Genomic DNA, 17,794 nt, shown 5'->3' with positions numbered 1-17,794 from the left:
TTACGATTTACAACTAAAAAGTGAAATGCGGTGTAAATGCCGCGACGCGCCCGCTTATGGAAAATTATTTGACGCGCCCGCCGGAGGGTTAAGGTTGGATAGACAATTTGTGTGAAAATTTAAAAAAAATGAGAAAACGTTGATTTTTTGTACGTTTTCTGTTCAGAGAAAATACACTTTAAATACAGAAATTTTCATTAAATTATTCTGAATCAGTTTGGCAGTTTTTTAGTCGGCAGTCGTCAGAAATTTTTTTTTGAAAATCCATTTGGTCTAAAGGGATACATGCATGTATCACATATACAATATTCTGACTTTGTGCATCGGAAGCTTAAAAATTTAGTGTAGTCGTTGATTGAAAGAGCATATGTATATACTCTTTCAATCAACGGTTCAGTATAAGCATTCTAGCGAAGCTCCTCTGAAGAGCGCCAGTCACGCGTGCATGCGAAACGTTGCACGGGACAACACATAAATAGCAACATCTTAAATTCTATATGAATATGAATTATTAGGACAAAAATAAAAACGTAGTACTAGGAAGTAACTTGCCATGGACAGAGGTTCTCCATATAAACTTGACACAATCGGTACAATTGGTTACTGTATTAGTTAAAATATCATATAGTTGAACATTTATATTGTTTCAGACTGATTATAAAGGTAAAACGATTTATTGATGACTTAACCGACATATTAACTTACAAATCAGGGTACAACTTCGCATCAAAACCTTAATAATCTTTTCATGTAAATGTAAACCGTAATGGATTTTAAGTTGGCAAGTGCTACAACTTTCAAGAAAATTTATTCAGTTTTGTCAATTTAACATAAAAAACGTATTAATATTTAGGGCGTAAATTTAAGTTAAAATGCTTCACTTGATAAAGAAAAACGCTCGCTATTTAATTTGCAAATACAGATCCATTTTTAAATATATTTTGTAAAGAATCTACTTGATTATTGTTTATGTTCGTCACAATTTCAACTTAATCGATAGTCGATAGCTTAACTAAGCTGGAACTTATTAAGATTCAATGAGACGATTTAATGTAATCTCAGTTGCAAATGGTTCTCCAAAATTATCTGAATGATGATTTAAATATAAAAATACATTAAGGCAATTTACATATCGACGAGAAAACAAGCAGCTAACAAATATGGTAACCGAATTTAATTAAGCAAGAATCGAATACATATATGATTGTACAATAGAAGTAGCAGTAGATTTAACGGAACTTAAATAATAACAAACTGTGGATTTCTTCAAAAACAAGATGTAAAATATAAACGTGTCATTTTGGTGTTTCTTTCACAAACTATAACTGTAGAGAGTAGAAACCGGCATCATCATATTGAAATTAATTATGTTGACATGTAGCAAATTATAAAATCGAAGGTTAATTAGAAGTAGTAACTTTTATTTAAAGGCGCACAAAACTAACACAATGTTGCAAAAAAATACCCATTACATATCGATCAAATGACTTGAATGGGAAAATGTAACTAACACCAACACAACGCACATGACTCAAGAAATATCTCAGCTAGTTACAATACGCATTAGCAGCTAATACAGATATTTGATGTAAATTTCTGGTATACCGGAAAAAAGTCGAATAATAAAGATACATCTGCTTTAGCGTGCCACCCAATATGTCTTAAACCTGCTCAATATTCAATTTCCGAAATCAAATTGTCTTGTAACTATAAAGGGCCCCACTGAACGAGCATTTGCATATAAAAGACCTTTGATAACTACTTTACGTTGCCTATTCCCCGTGTACTCCTTGGGCTTTCTTTCGGCGAATGTTCCTAATCTAAACGTTCAAGGAGCAAGAGGGGTTCTAGGATTTACGGCAAGCGTATACGCAATAGCTAATGTTGTCACAAAATTGCAACCTGCTGCATTGTTCGGAAACAGCAACAAAGCATTATATAAAACGCATTAAAATAACGCAATTACAGCGTACAAAAATAGATCATTTGCACAGTAAATTATTAAAACTGACTCATTCGTATTGAATAGCAAATTTTTTTAGTGGCGCCAGTCAGATTGTTTACAGTTTCATTGAATATTCCTTTTAAATGTCATGTTTCAGCTTGCTTAAGTTAACCAATACCACTCAAGGACCATATCAAAAGCCATGTTGATAAATGATTCAAAACATGATTTTTTTAATTCAAACAGTTGAAAGGAAATCGGGATTTAATCATCAGTGAACGTTGCACTGGTATCATACAATATCGAAGGATATTTTCCGATATTGGTTCATTCCGAATGGCAGTAAGAATCGCTTGCTTCGACTTTCTCACGAGTACCATTAACAACCGGCAAACTCCTTCGGATAATCTGGCCGGTTTATTCTCTGATCTTTTTGTTTACTGCCATTAAACCGAATAAATCGTTCAACCTTGAATTGGCAACAAGGAGCTTTGCACGCCGATATTAAAATGGAAGGCAGTGGAGCATCCTGCCCAAAACCGAATCGCACGTTACCATTGTTGTTCACCTTGAAATACACTCCAACTGGTCCAAAAAGTTTGGCGTTTTTTTCTCTTCTTATTCTTGACCAAGCTTATGCAGGCATTAGGTAAGAGAAAACTGGTTTTGGGCTCCTCGATGGAACTTAACAGGGTTACTTAATAGTATTCATGGTTCGGTTTCGATGGGAATCATGCAAGCAGCGATTGATACCATCACATAATATGCCCTGAAGAGGATGACAAGAAAAATGTTTCATGTTTTTCGGCTATTTTGGTTCGGCTGATCAAATTTAGTCAATTAGGTAGTAGTCATGGAGAATGATGAGAGTTTAACTCTATTTGATCTGGCAAAAGGATCTTTTGCGCTTGTACATTTAAAGAAAATATCACCAACAAAAATGAATGTTGGAAGAACCAAACGATCTGCTAGTAATCCAACAATTGTAGAAAAGTTCCTTGAAAATTTGGAAACCTGCGAAAATTGTATATTCTTGTCCACAAAAATACCAAAAGTTCTCACTCTGTACCAACACCAAGGCCAGTGATCTTTTAAGAAAACACTTTTGAAATAGAGAAGTTTCTCCAATAGTTAAACACTACTGAGGAGCCAAGAGGAAAATTGTTCGCCATTCCATTGTACTAGTTCAAAGATGAAACTGCCCTGGTGGAAATACAAAATCGGTTTGTAGTAAAAATTGGCCATTTTCACTATAGCTATATTTTATAGTCAGTTATCTTTTACTAATAAAACGTTTTCTCCATCCTCTCTATTAATAGGAAGGGGTAAATAAAACTACGTATTTCAGGTCAAGATTAAGATGGTATTATAGGAGCTTAAATACGTATCTACAAAACCATTAAAAATACCGAAAAAAATATAGTACTGCCCATTCTCTAAGAGATTGGATCTCTGGTTTTTTATCTTCTGGTATCACATTTTGAACATTGCATTCATCCTCATATTCCCTATTATTGTCGCCATTATTATTATTATCACTTTCGTCAAAAGCGGCTTGACTCGTATTTCTTATCGTTAACATCTATGGTACACCGTCACAGATTTTTGTACCGAAAATTACTCTCCAAACGCTGAAAATTTACTTCAAAAAAGTAAGTAGGTTCTGGTTGTTCGCATTTCGATCTCTTTAATTATTTAAAATTTCTAAACTATATATGCTTGACAACTTCTAGCAGAATAATTTTTAGGACTAAACGGCCATTTTCAATCATTCTAGATATTTGATGTTTGATTTCTTTTAAGTGCGGAAATTTCTCAAAGCTTAATCCGTCGCCCAATTCATAAATTTGCTAGCCAAAAGATAAGTTGCCAGTGTCGCATGGAAAATCTGTAGATGGAAACTTTCCAGTTGACTCGAGTGCCCCAGAAGTATTAATGTAAGTGTCGGAAAATCGAGCACAATAAAGGAAGCGAGAAATCTGGTAAGCGACAAATGTCCTGGCTGGAAAATATCAGGCAATATCCGGCAATTTTCTTCGACTAGCCTCTTTATATCGGTTAAAAATAGCGTAAAACTAATACAGAGAACCACGAAACTAAATGAAATATTACAAATTTCAAAAAATTACCATACAAACGCTGTAAATCTACGATTGTCAACCATTTCTCTCAATACCTTCAACATTAAGACATTCTGATTATCCAGACTAGGGATGTGGTCGAAAACTATCAGCAGCAGATAATGACTAGACCGCCTAAATAGTTATGTAATGCGATTCGATCCGCGTTAAAAATAAACAATCATCTCAGTTGGTGTAAAAATAGACAACAAAATGTAAACAAAACGGTACTTTCAATTAGACTGATCTGGTACCATTAGGTGCGGCAATCGACTGAAGTTTCGAAGGTTGCATTTTACTACGTAGTAACCTTGACAGTGAACGGAAAAAGTAACCATGGATAGGAAAAAGCCATGTGCATTGGATGAACTTGTGCATAGGAATTGAGGTTGCACATTAACACCATAATTAAATCGAAAATAAAACATTTAAATTAGGTATAGTTAATACATGTTATTAGAGGAAAAAGTCAATATCAATCAGCACATTGGAAGAAAAAACACGCAACAAAAAAATTATTGAAGACTTCCAGTTGAATTTGTTGGGAGTAATAAGCGTGTATTTTTTGGAACCGCAGCAATCAGAGATAGTCAATTGTGAAATTTCAATAGTGAACTTTGAAGTTCAATACATACGGCAGTAAAGGGCATACAGGGTGTCCCGTAAGCACATGATCAAAACGGTGCTTCGATATGGTTTGGATTACAAGACGATCTGAGCTAATTTTTGTTAACAAAAAATACGAGGCGCCTCTGCTATTGATGGTCAGTTCTTCAAAAAAATTATCTTTTTTGAAATATTGGGAGAATGGTACGATGTATTTTGGTGAAACTCGCTGTGAATTTGTTCTTAAGTAAGACTCATATTTTAATAAAATAATCGAGGTCATCTGGCAAGTGGTGAATTCTTGAGTGTCGTGGTACAAAAACTACCATAACTTTTTATTGGGTGGATGAAATCAACTCATTTTTTTTTGGTTGATGCACTAATTATGTATTCACAATTTTGTGCTCTTTGTAAAATCTTGTAGCGTTCACAGTTTTAGCGCAAAAAAAAATTGTCTGTTTTCAAGCCACTTAACAATACTATACATTAACTGCAAATATGCGCCGCGTAAACGCGTACGCTTTCACGCAAGTTGTCTTCGCAAAACCTTAATACTTTGACCGTGTCGGTCACTTCTTCATTAGAAAAGGTCATTCGAAACGAATTTGTGAGATTGCGTGACAATTAATTTATGCGTCGTATCACAATATTTGCAGTTAATGTGTCTAACATTGTTAAGTGGCAAGAAAACAGAAATATTTGTTTTCGCAAAAACTCAAAAACTATGAATGCTACAAGATTTTAAAAAGAGCACACAACTGTGAATAAATGATTAGTGCATCAACCAAAAAAAAATGAGTTGATTTCATCCACCAAATAAAAAGTCTACCACAGTTTTTGTACCACGACACTCAAGAATTCACCACTTGCCAGATGAACTCGATTATTTCATCAAAATATGAGTCTTACATAAGAACAAATTCACAGCGAACTTACACACAGCGAACACTAAAATACATCGTACGATATTTCAAGATATTTTTTTTTAAGAACTTTGACCATCAATAGCAGAAGAGCCAGACATTTCTTGTTAAGAAAAGGCAGGTCAGATTGTCTTCTTTTGATGAAAGAATATCGCAGTATGCTTCTGATCAGGTGCTTATGGGGCACCCTGTACATGTACTTAATTTAAGCCTATTGTGGGTACATAGGAAAATAAATCAAAATGTGGGTACAGGGTTACTTAAGGTTTCATCTAGCTTATCTATAGAATAAAAGATCTATCTTTGGAATGTTTGGGATCAGTGGTCTTGTAGTTGCAATATCTACAACTTAGTTAAACTATCGTCTAAAAAGCAATTATTTGGTTTAGATAAAACGATGTTGACAAGCGAAACAAGACGTTCACACGTGGGCGATTCGTAGACCGATCACGCAAACAATAATAAAATAATGTGCATGTTTGCAGATAAGCGAAAGTGGGAGTGTAATAGGCGAGCGAAATCTAAGACGGGCAAACTTTTTATTTGAAAGCAAATAGGCAAAGTTAACAACGGGTTTGGGCTTAGCCGGGCGTCACCCAACTGGCATATACTTGCCAAAACCGAAAAAATGCAAGCCATATCTCCTCAAATTTAACAGGGTTCAAATCGATATAATGATACCAATCATAAAATATTTTGAGGATATTAAATAAAAACATCATAAAGATAAAACGCTCAGGTTTACTTTGATGCTTGTAAGTAGTCATATGAATTTCCTACAAAGTTTCCAGTGTCAATCCTCTGGTGGTGTTGCCGGGAGGTATGCAATAAGCAGAGCGAAATAGTTTAAAAAATCAATCATCAAAGTGCGATATTTAGGTAAAATCAGTCATAACGGGTGCAACCCCATATTTGATCTCCCGTGGCAAAAATGTTTTTCTCATTAACATTACATAAATATCTGGTGCCTTAAAATGTTTTAAAATTGAATGGAAAAACACCCAAGATTTCAATGAATATTATCACTTCAGAAATCAGCTGATGACCTTCACGTTGGCAAAAGAAGCAGTTTGCTTGCAATATGTAGAAAATTTGACTGATTCATTAACTTCCCTAGAACGGTAAACTTTATGCATGTTCGACATTGTTAACAATTCTAGGCTTTGAATCAAATTGAACAGCATAATCAAAACCAATCGCACATTTTCTGACTGGTTTACCAACAAATATCTGTCTGAAAACATAAAACCGTAATGATTCTAAATAGACAATTTGCACAAATTTAAGCAATATTCGAAAAATAAACTCAACATTTCTCCCGTATCTACTCTCCACCTAATCATTTCAAAGGAGTGACGCCAATTTTATGACATATAATTAAAATCACCCTAGTGCAAAAAATATTACAACAATAAAGTAATTAATTACAGTAACCGCTCAAATGGATGACAAATCATTAAAGCGCTTAGTAAATTATACTGTTTGAATGAACAACTAACTATAGGTGTGTGTGTGTGTGTGTGTGTGTGTGTAACAAACAAGTTAATTTAATTTTTTCAAGTTCCATGCGTCAAATGGAAATAAGTATCGAGACAAAAACAAGGTACGTACATGTGTTATGCGTTTTGCTATTTTCGTTTTTCCGCATATTTAAACGAAAAAAGGTAATTATTTCGCATTAATAAATATAACATACATACAGTCTATTTATGGTCTACTAGACAAGACTATTAAGGCCGGAACGGTGAAATCTACAAGACATTTTGACGACGCAACAAGAAGTTAGCAGCGCCAGAAATATTACGTAAAAAACAATTCCTAACCTAAGGCAATGTAAGAAAAATTCCATGGAAAATGCCCATATCCGCTTATCGTCTTGTTCTAATAGATCCAAGTGCAGGGGCGCTGTAATATTTATCTAAAGGGCTATTAGGAATCTAAATGTGAATGAGATCCCTCGCCATCTCTTTTATGGCTGCAATGTCTGCACTGCGACATTCTTTTAACCATACAATCAATTTGTAGCCGTGTCTAATGGAAAATATAAATCTGGGCTATCTCCTATTATGGTCTGGAATGGGCTAGATGTTTTATAGTCGGAATATGGCATGATCAGAACGGTTTTTCCAACAAATATTTCAGTGCGCCAAGGCTGCATGTGTATTGTCTGCATTTTATATGTATGCTGACTGTCGAGAATATCTTCATTAGGATATGTTCATAATAAATCAACTGGCTGCTTTTAAATAGACAATCGAGTATGTTATCCAAATTTAGAGTCCGAAATTAGCACGTATTTTATTTTCAAGCTGACTACTAAGACAGCTTTCTATAAATGGGTACTTGTATATTTTTTATGGCAATGTGATATTCGATTTTATAGTTGTGAATTTTGCTAAATATTACGCGCAGATTTAACAGTTAGAGAAAAACTACCTCGTCAATGTATGCCACCATATAAATTTTATATTTACGATCAACCGAAAGATGTCATAAATTGTTTGAGGAAAGTTGGTACTTGCGTATGTAGTTGAAAATTGAATTAAAACCGATGAAAAAAGATTAACATGTCCCACATCCTCAATAGATTACTGCTGTTAAATAACCACATAGTTACGTTGAATAATTAGGTTAGATTATATTACATCACGCTAATCACACATTTTAACAAATATAACAACAAATTTTTGAAATGCATTTCCGCTGTATCTCATATAATTGTGACCCTTAAACAAGTATTAAAACCCTCAAGACATGCATTGGATTTAAAAATTTGATTGATTTAAAAAAAAGTAAAGTCTCACAGTTTATACTTGTTGTCCGCACTTATCACAATCTACGCGGACATCGATTGTCTTGTCATTGAAAAGTGCCATTAAAAAAATGTGTAAAAGATAACGTTAATATTGAAAAGTAAAAAAGGACGATTATAAGTTTGAAGTATTTTCTGTTTGAATTGCATTGTTGAACCATGCAGGTGTAGGGGAAGTAAAATAATTCCAAACCGTTAAAAAATGCAAGATTATTAATACTTAATTAATAGTTAAAATACATATTTAGAGAAGTAAATAAGTAATCACTTATTGATGATGTAAAATTGCATACTAAAAACTTTTCAAATTTGTATAATTTATGAATTTCCGATGGGGAAGATAAAATCATTCATCTTTATCCGAATACTCTTTCAGGGTGGTTCAGTGTGGTTTTTATCGGTATTTCAAAAACTTTTAAAGAGAGGGAAACCTCGGAAATGGACGCTTCTCTTACTAAAATTACAGTTTTCATTTAATCATTGTAAAGTAACTTTCCATAAGGAAACTAAAGTGGTGCCCCACAAACTTTCTGGAATTTTTCCTACTTCTAAATTTACTATTTACAGAAAGCAAAAAAGTACTATCGTGATTTCTACAAAAAAAAGCTTTCCGAAGACTCAATTTATCGTTTGAACACAATGTTAATACGTTATATGGAACAAAATGCTACTAACTGTATTTAAAAAAAACCGGCAATAATCAGAAGTAAAACTGTTTTGAGTTAAAATGAGCTTCATACTCGCCCTCTATTACAGTATTATTTATTATTAAATTAGTCGTACCTTTGAACATTTATTTTTGTACCGTCTCACTATGTATAACTTCCGTGAGTGAGTAAATCGGCTTTGAAGATGATGATGATCTTGAGCGTTGTGATTGTTATTGAGAAAGAGAGAGGGTTACAGTTCAACCAGAGTTTTTAACACATTTAACATTATTAAAAAAACTTACTTTACTAAAAGGAATCAAAGGGCATGACTGTAAATGGTTAATAAGATCAGTCTTTAAAACTTCTAAAAGCAAGCGATAATCGCGCGTTGAAACTGTTGCTGAAATGTTGAAAAATCAGACACCAATTCAACAACTTGAGAACTTTGAACCAAAACAAAACGAAAAGTTTTGTATCAATTTTTGTTAAGCTCAAACCCAAAACACACGATAATGAAAAATAGGTTTACTTTCTAAGCGGAAGCCGTAAAGACTTTATTGATGTTAAAACGTTTGGCTGAACATGGGAGGTCATAAATTTCGAGTCAAAAATGCATCCAAACCTGAACCCCAGACACAACAGTGGTTTTCGGACCAACTAAAAGAGCCTTTAGATTTTTTACGTTGGCCGCAGCAGCAAATGGTTTTGTTTCGTACTCTTATTTTATAGCGTTTTCGTGAAATACTGTTCAATAATAATACTCAGTTCGGAAAGGTAATAATTCGTCATTTATTGATGCGTTTCTTGAACTCGGCCAACTGCACGAAAGTCGACAGAAGACAAAGAAATTTTATTACTTTAAGATGGATCGATCATGGAACAGTCGGGAATGGCTTTCGGCGAAAAACTGGAATATTTAATGTCTTCGGCATTTGAACATGCAAATATACGTACATACATGGAAGCCATTGTTTAGTACACTGGCACTTTGTTGACTCGAAAATGTCGTTAAAGTGAGCAATAAATTCATAAAATAAATATCGCGACTGTTAAAATGGAAATGTAATTTTCAGAAAGAAACACCATAGCGGCAGGGATTTCAATTAAAAAACAATTAGGATTCAACCACACGCGCCATTTCTTTCATTTGGGTATCTTCTTCGAGACACTTTCCACATAAAACCGGCGTAAAATTGAATTGTAATGTGGTTCAGGTTTAGGGCTGAAATGGTCGTGTCTTCTAGTTCAGAATCTACATATTACTATGTTAATTGTTTCTGATAGCTGAGAAAGTTTGTTGATCACACAATTGTTAACTACAGTTTAGTGAATCGGAAAGTCAGGGCGAAAAAGTATATAAATAAAAAAAAATTGTAAGGCAGAAGTGTGAGGAGATTTAAATCAGATCTATACAAGTGGATAATTGCTGTGTGCTAAATTTCACCGGAACTTAAAAAGCAAATCTTTTAACTGTGAAATTCCATTGAAAAACATTGAATGCCTAAGACTACAGTTTTGTGAAAATTTCAATCAGCTAGAACATTTATTTCGAAGTCATAAACGGGATTTTGAATGAAAAAAATTGTTGCATGAATTTGATAATGCCTAACAAGGCAATTAATTATATGTTAACAACAGTTTCCTCATTGTTTTCACCTTGGAATACTCGCATGAAAAATCTGCAATAGGTACCTAATTAAAATTACAAATATCAAAAATTATTTATCTGCTATATTTCTCGACTAAAAGAGAGAACATTCAGAAAAACAAAGCATAGTTAGTATAAGATTGTAATTAACACACAAAAATTCAAGGTTTATGTTTCTCGCATGTAACAATTTACATTATTAGGCTTTAATTAACCTGATTTTTTTAAAACACTTATTTATCTTTCTTTCTTAAAAAAACGTTTTGCTACTATTTATTTCACTGTACTTTACTGTACTCAATTAATTATTTTGGGAAAATTAATGACTTGTACTAATTTATATCGTGAAGTTTCCATACAAAGTGTGAATGCTGTAAAAGCTAGCCAGAAAGTAAAGAAAAAAAAACCATGTATACTAAAGGTCAGAGAATAACGAGAATTAAGCCAATTCATTTAAATTATATCTCAAGTGCAAGATCATCAAAAGAAAAAAGTGTTGATTTTATATACTTTAAAAATACAGCCCGACCGAAACTATCTCGAACATAAAATCAACTCCAAACCATTAAGTCTACAATGAGATAGAAATCGTCTCGTTTCTGGGATGACGCGACTTTTCGAGCAATAAATATCTACAAAATGGCGTAACAAAGGAATAATGGAAATACAACCTAAGACAGTTCGAATTAATTTCCATTAAACTAAGCCCTAATGGTGATAACAGTAACGTTTCCATTTCCACGAGGAGGATATCGTGAAAAGATGTTTTAGAGTGGGATGATCATTAAAAGAGAGTCTTCAATTATTCCTCCATTTATCTTTTGTCTATAATTTATTTAGATTATAGTTTATACCCATTAGTCGAGGAGAAATGAAGTGCTATAAAAACGTTTATCCATTATTTCTAAAAATTAAGAAATTGAAACGAAATGGATCTATTTAACAAATGCAGAGTTGAACATTTAATAAACAAAAGTTATCGTTCGTTTATTTTTTAAATTAAGAAACCATCCCGCGATAACACAAAATTATACAATGTTTTTTAATAAATTTAACAAAATGCCTATGAAAACATCATATATCGTAACAAAGGAACAAAACACATGGTTCCCAGCAGAAAAAAAAGATAAGGAAAAAGGGTTGTGCTAATGAGTCTATTATGAAGTTTCAAAATAGAACAATAATTATATAGGTAATTACTAGTGTGGAAAGCTTCAGTTGTCAATTATTTTAAACCAATTACTCACTGGTTTGTCGGCCGAGATAATTCCCCGACAAACACCCGATATAATGGCTGCAAAGCCAACTGACCTGATTACGTTTTAAACTCTAAAACGATTTGCAAAGTCTATACAGCCGACAATTGGTTATAAACGATTTAACTTCTCTATATTTTCCCGCGTTCTAAACTTCTGATTTCGCAATATGGTTATTCACAATTTATTATAACAAAAGTTTGTAGATAAAAGTATTTTCTTCATATTCGACAAAAGAATTTAAAAACCCTTAAAAAAATAGCTATTGTGTAATGCTGAAAAAAATTTAAAAACAGGAAATACATATATTGTAGCAGACGCCTTGTCAAATGAAGGAATTTGTGCGGCATTTTTGATAGCAGAAATTGCACAATTACATGATTGGTCATTTTATGTGTAATGAGATTTGGCGCATGGTATAGAATTGGAACTAAATATATAATAAATAATTCTAAAGAAAAACGTACGTTTAAATAAGTTAAGACCATTTATAAAATTTAGATTTTTTTCTTAGAAAAGTTTCGAAGATATACAATACAACATATTTTCCACTTCGAAAACTTCGCTTTTTTTGTTCTTTACGAAACAACCTGAAAAATGTCACCCAGGACCCCAGGACGCAAATCTAGTTGAAGAAAGTTTAATGCATACTGAGCATATGAACAAATAAATCAAATAACCGAAACTAAAATGAAAACTGACAGTCTGTTTATTCGTCTATTTGTGCAGTTTAAACAGCTTGCAAATTAACCATCTATTTGAGACCAGTTTAAACCCTCATAAGCACATATTCGACAATCAGCTTATAGTAGCGTGATTTGCTAAATCTCGCATTGCCATTGTACATAGATGAATCGGCTCAGCTTTATTTGGGCTTGGAAGCAAATAAAAAAACCATCAAGCTTGTTTTTGGTTTTGCGAGCATAAGATAGTGCTTCCAGCTGTATTGAAAATGCTGATGGGTACACAAAGATAATGGAAGATAAATTTCTGATTATTGGTACAGTTGCCAAAAATTTACAAATAATGATATAGAAAATGCCTGATTGTATGTGATTTTAAGACGTCAAAGGGTTTGCGTCTGAGAGCATCACAGATTTATCCAACTCTTAATAGGTAAAGTAGATCAAAATTTATAATTGTTCAGTTACTTTTTTGTGGCGTGATTCGGTACCTGAATATTAAATATTTAACGATTAGAAGATATTTAGGTGTAAAAATATGCAAGAACATCATTCGTTTAACTCGAAAAGAGCGAGTAGTATGCTAAACCCATTTGTCTATTAAAATAATAAAATTGCTAGTGTTTCGACTATAAAAGCAGAATTTGCATTCCAAGAGACGCATGCTTCTTTGGTAAAATCCAAACCAGACAACGGAAACTTTTGCCAAATTTCGCCAATATAAACTACCTACTAACGTAGTAGGGAGTGTGATGAAATTTAGCTGTTTCAAAGTTTATCGTCAATACAATATTAACCTCATATTCCATTTAAATTTAATTTTCTTACACATTTTAAATAAAAATATAACTTTGTGCACTTGTTATCGATTCAGGTTCTTCTATAGCGACTTTCAGAAGCCGTTTATTCGATTTCGGCAAAAAATATTGTAAATTGTAACCCAATCGTCCAGTGATTTCTCTTCGTTACTTAATTCGCTTCTGCAGATGGAAATGGAAATAAATGGAAATTATGCCGGTCTTTAAATAAAAATTATTTTGAAAGACTTGCCTCGACAACGATTTTGAAGCAGAAGAATGAGAAAATTGCACATTTGCGTAACTGAATCAACTGGTAAGTGGCAGCACGGTGCAATGCACTTTGATGCTATTAATGTGATAATATTTGATGAGACACACCTTGGAGTGTAGTGTGGCCGGCCGCTCATATATTGAGCTTCCATCGGTCGGTCCAACCTGGTTCACAGTTGGTATGAATAACTGTACGATGAAGACCGCACCTCAAAAAGCCCCGACGAGAAATCCTTCCTTGCACGTATGATTATGTTGTGTCTGGGTGGCAAATAAAGGCTCAGTTTGGACTTCATGTCGGAACTAATGAAAACTAGACAGAACTGACCGCGGCTCATTATTAAAGTTCGATTAGCTTTATTTAGCCCAAGCTCACAGTGGAGAGTTGAGAGAAAATATAGAAAGATAATGAATAAGAAAGTTCGTGAAGGAATCTGCATTTCCTTTTCAAAGTATTTAGTTGAAATAATTTATTTTGTTCATAAAAAAAACCTCCTTCTGTTTTTCTGATTGTTTTTCTTAAAAAATTTGGTTGCATCTAAAGCAAAGTATCCGCACCTCAGAAAAACTCCGTGTACGTAACTTGCAAGTTTTTTCTTGACAAAACAACAATTTAAATACAATAAATGTGTGTAAATTATTATAAAAATTTTAATATTCCTAGTTCCAACGTTCAGTTTGCCCGCTAATTTTTGAGTAGATTTTTTTCCTTTGCCCAATTCTTCAGGCACTGGATTCCGACAATTTAAACGCAGCTATGTGTAAGGGCGACAATAAAAAATATTTATGCTCCTCGAAGTTATGCCTTGAATGGAACTGACTTTGAATATTGGAGTCGGATTTTCCAGAATGGGGGGTGCGACTTTTCATAAATCCGACCTTTCCTTTCTGGATCGCCGTCTGCATGGGTCGCTTGACATTACAATATAGGGGTGCGGAAAAAGGTCGTAATTCTGCCGTCCTGCGAACAACAAGCACATAAAACGACCGCGGGATCTACCTCTTGTCCTCCTCATCTTCATTACGCTGTTGCCACCTTAGCCGCAACATTTTTTATCATAATATATGGCATGGATCAACAAAAAACTTATCGATATGTTCCATACGATTCCTTTGCATAAATGCGGTATAAACAACTCCTAAAACCCATTGTAATAAGCTTTATAAAAATGGATACACCACATCCGTTTGGCTTGGTTCGAAAAAATGTACGCCTAATATAACTTTTAAATCAGTAATAAAAGTATGCTTTGTTTATGTGGTTCATGATGTTTTATTTAAAGCCGTTTTTTTTTAGTTTTAAGAAGTTTAATTTTTTAAATATCATCTAAAGTGCTTAAGAAAATGAACGCTACACAGCCAAATTGCCATCAAGCCATCATTTGTTTTTCGTAAGTCAGCATTTTCGTAAAAAGTGAGCACCTGAGATAATTAACAAGCAGGCATATAAAAAAATGTAATATTTCGGCATGCCCCCTGTTCGACAAAACAGGTCTTTGGGATCTTAACACCACCACCAACCACCAAGTTTTTAAAGATAAACCAAATACCTTGAAACAGTTTTTTAATTTTTAGGCCATCACTTTTAATCACAGGGTGATTTCGAAATGTCAACTTTTTAGTCTTGCAGAGATAGCGTTTTTGCTCTCAATGCGATTTTCACGATTTTGAGCTCATATTGAAGCTAAAAACTTCATCGACCATTTAAGGTGAAAATTCGATATACAGGGTTGCATAAAAAATTACCCAAATCACAACTGCCCCTGAAATCTGTGATCCTGCTGATTTACTTTCAATTATTTCATGCATTCATGGAACCACAAAAGCTTTATACTTTGTCATTTTCATATGATCCCATGTATGCTAAAGAGCCTACTGCATTAATATGCGGGGTATCCATTTTCATCTTAAGGGTAAACTAAGGAGATATTTTTTTGCTCCAGAAACATGTTCAATGTCCTTCGCTTCTTCAACTACCACCTGGTAGAAAGGTGCAAGAAAGTAACTTTGGCTCTCAAACTTAGAGGAAAGTTAAAAAAGAATGAATTATCAGCGATAACAATGATGAAAATACGTACAGGTATTTGGCAACCCTGGAGAAATTATTTTTAAATCACATGTTTGGCTTCTGAGTCTTTTCTTTCTCCACTCTGGAACGCCAGAGCCCGTTTCGACACACCGAATTCACATTTTTTAAATATTTCACGCATGGTAATTCCCGCTCGTAAAACACAAAACGTAGTCGCGATGTGTTGATAATGTATGTGGCATGTGAATATTTATTACCTTCTGCCCAAATGTGGTAAATAATAGGCTAGGGGCGCATTAGGGCACGGAGAAACTTTGAAAAACTGTTTTTCATTGTTTCCTTTCAACAGCTCGAACTAGAAGATGGGCTAAACACGTTCGTGGACGACGTTCAGGATTGCTAACGAATTTAATGTTCCACACTTACGATGCATATTGAAAATTAACCAAACATTATATTGGAATATGTTCAACCAAAAAGATATAGAACAGTGCACTTATTACTCAATAAGGTCTCATCATCAGGACACTATTTTATAGATTTTACTTGCAGTTGTATGGTTCAATATAACTAAAGCATGCCAAACAATGGGGAGAAAAATCCAGGTGCAGTTTTAAGCATCTTAAGTAGCAGGCTTTAGCACTGTCCTTAAAAAACAGACTACGTCGATTGCAAAAAATTATGCTAATATAAACTGATTCACCCCGCAAATGCGGTTTTTATTGGATCTATAAACTTATGTGACACAGACGACCCAAATGAGTCAAAACTAAAATACATAAGCGTCTAGTGCAAATTTTAGCAAACGTTTTTTGCAACCATTTTCCACCAAACTGAAGCCATTTAGTGACAATAAAAAAATATATACGTATTACTTAGATGGTGTTGCAAAGCTTATGGTCGATATAATTTTGAAACCTATGTATACTCAAGAAACCATTAGTAAATAAAAACTGCACACTCCAAATGTAAATTTATGGAACTAATAATAAAAACACTTACTGTCGTATTTCTTAGAAACACCATTACTCACTTCAGAGGTACAGAAATTGTTTCATGGCTAGGGAAAACCATCGCTATTTACCTGTTTCAAGAAATATTAAGTATGTATCCAGATAAATTTTTATAGGACGTGATTTGACTATTCAGGAAAAAAATGAATAGAAGGAAACACATTTATTTAGTTGGAATTATTGAAGGGTAATAATTCAAGTTTCTCTCTTATAACGTTTATAGTAAATTGAGGAAAATTAGTAAAAAAATTTTTTTTAAAAACAATTTTCGATTTTGTCCGAAATAAAAGTAGCATTTACTCTTGTGCAAAATGCATGTTTCCTGACAAAACGCGTGCACGACTAAACAATTTTTATATCTAATAATGTATTTTAGGATCTAGAAGATGCACAACTTTTAATAACATAATAAAAAGTTGCCACATGTCGCTCATGTCTCTCAAGTAGCCACACTGCATAAACCCGAGGAAAAAAACCATTTTCACCCTCTCAGAGAGCTTCACAATTTTTCTGTTTCACGGTGAACCAAAGTAACTTTGTAAGTGAATTATCATTTCCTCTTAAAGCAAACTGAAGACATTAGCTATTATGTGACAATCCCTTTAATACTTGCACCATTGTATTAAAGCCCCGTGCCAATTCGGATAATAAACAAAAGGAAACAGGAAAGCGAAGGGCTATTAATAAAATTTATGTTTCCTCCAGCTTTTTCTGGACATAAAGACTCCCCGGAGATCATGGTTTTTGTTTCGAAAACTTTACTGCCAAATGAACTGAAGCCATTAGCGTTTTGAAAATTAATTCTTTCTTTCAAGTAGGCACCTGATGCAGTAAAGCACGTTTCAGCAAATTTTAATTTGGGTGCTCAAAAAGTATATTGGTTACGTGCTGCAGAATTTTTAACCCATTTACAAGAAAATAAGCTGAAGCCTCGCAAGAGTAATCAGAGAAAGTGCAAGTAAATATTATATGTCGACTATTACACGCACTTGGTAATAATTTATTTATTTTAAGTGTATAAAAAATTCTAGATCCGAAA

General features: G+C 33.6%; 1 long non-coding RNA gene across 1 annotated transcript; it reads right to left on the bottom strand.

Annotated features, from left to right (window-relative positions):
• Positions 1–2,750: 2,750 nt before the first annotated feature.
• On the bottom strand, positions 2,751–4,623 carry LOC125503299. The gene is made up of 2 exons (XR_007280737.1): positions 4,075–4,623; positions 2,751–3,576 (listed from the first exon to the last, which is right to left on the bottom strand). It is a non-coding gene; the product is annotated as an uncharacterized LOC125503299 (long non-coding RNA).
• Positions 4,624–17,794: the final 13,171 nt, after the last annotated feature.

The sequence above is a fragment of the Dendroctonus ponderosae genome, unplaced genomic scaffold (genome assembly GCF_020466585.1).
Source record: "Dendroctonus ponderosae isolate FM_Combo_2020 unplaced genomic scaffold, Dpon_F_20191213v2 Dpon_F_20191213_178, whole genome shotgun sequence".
Classification (NCBI taxonomy): domain Eukaryota; kingdom Metazoa; phylum Arthropoda; class Insecta; order Coleoptera; family Curculionidae; genus Dendroctonus; species Dendroctonus ponderosae.
Note: the sequence above shows the minus strand (reverse complement) of the source record. Positions and strands in the feature narration are given on the sequence as shown.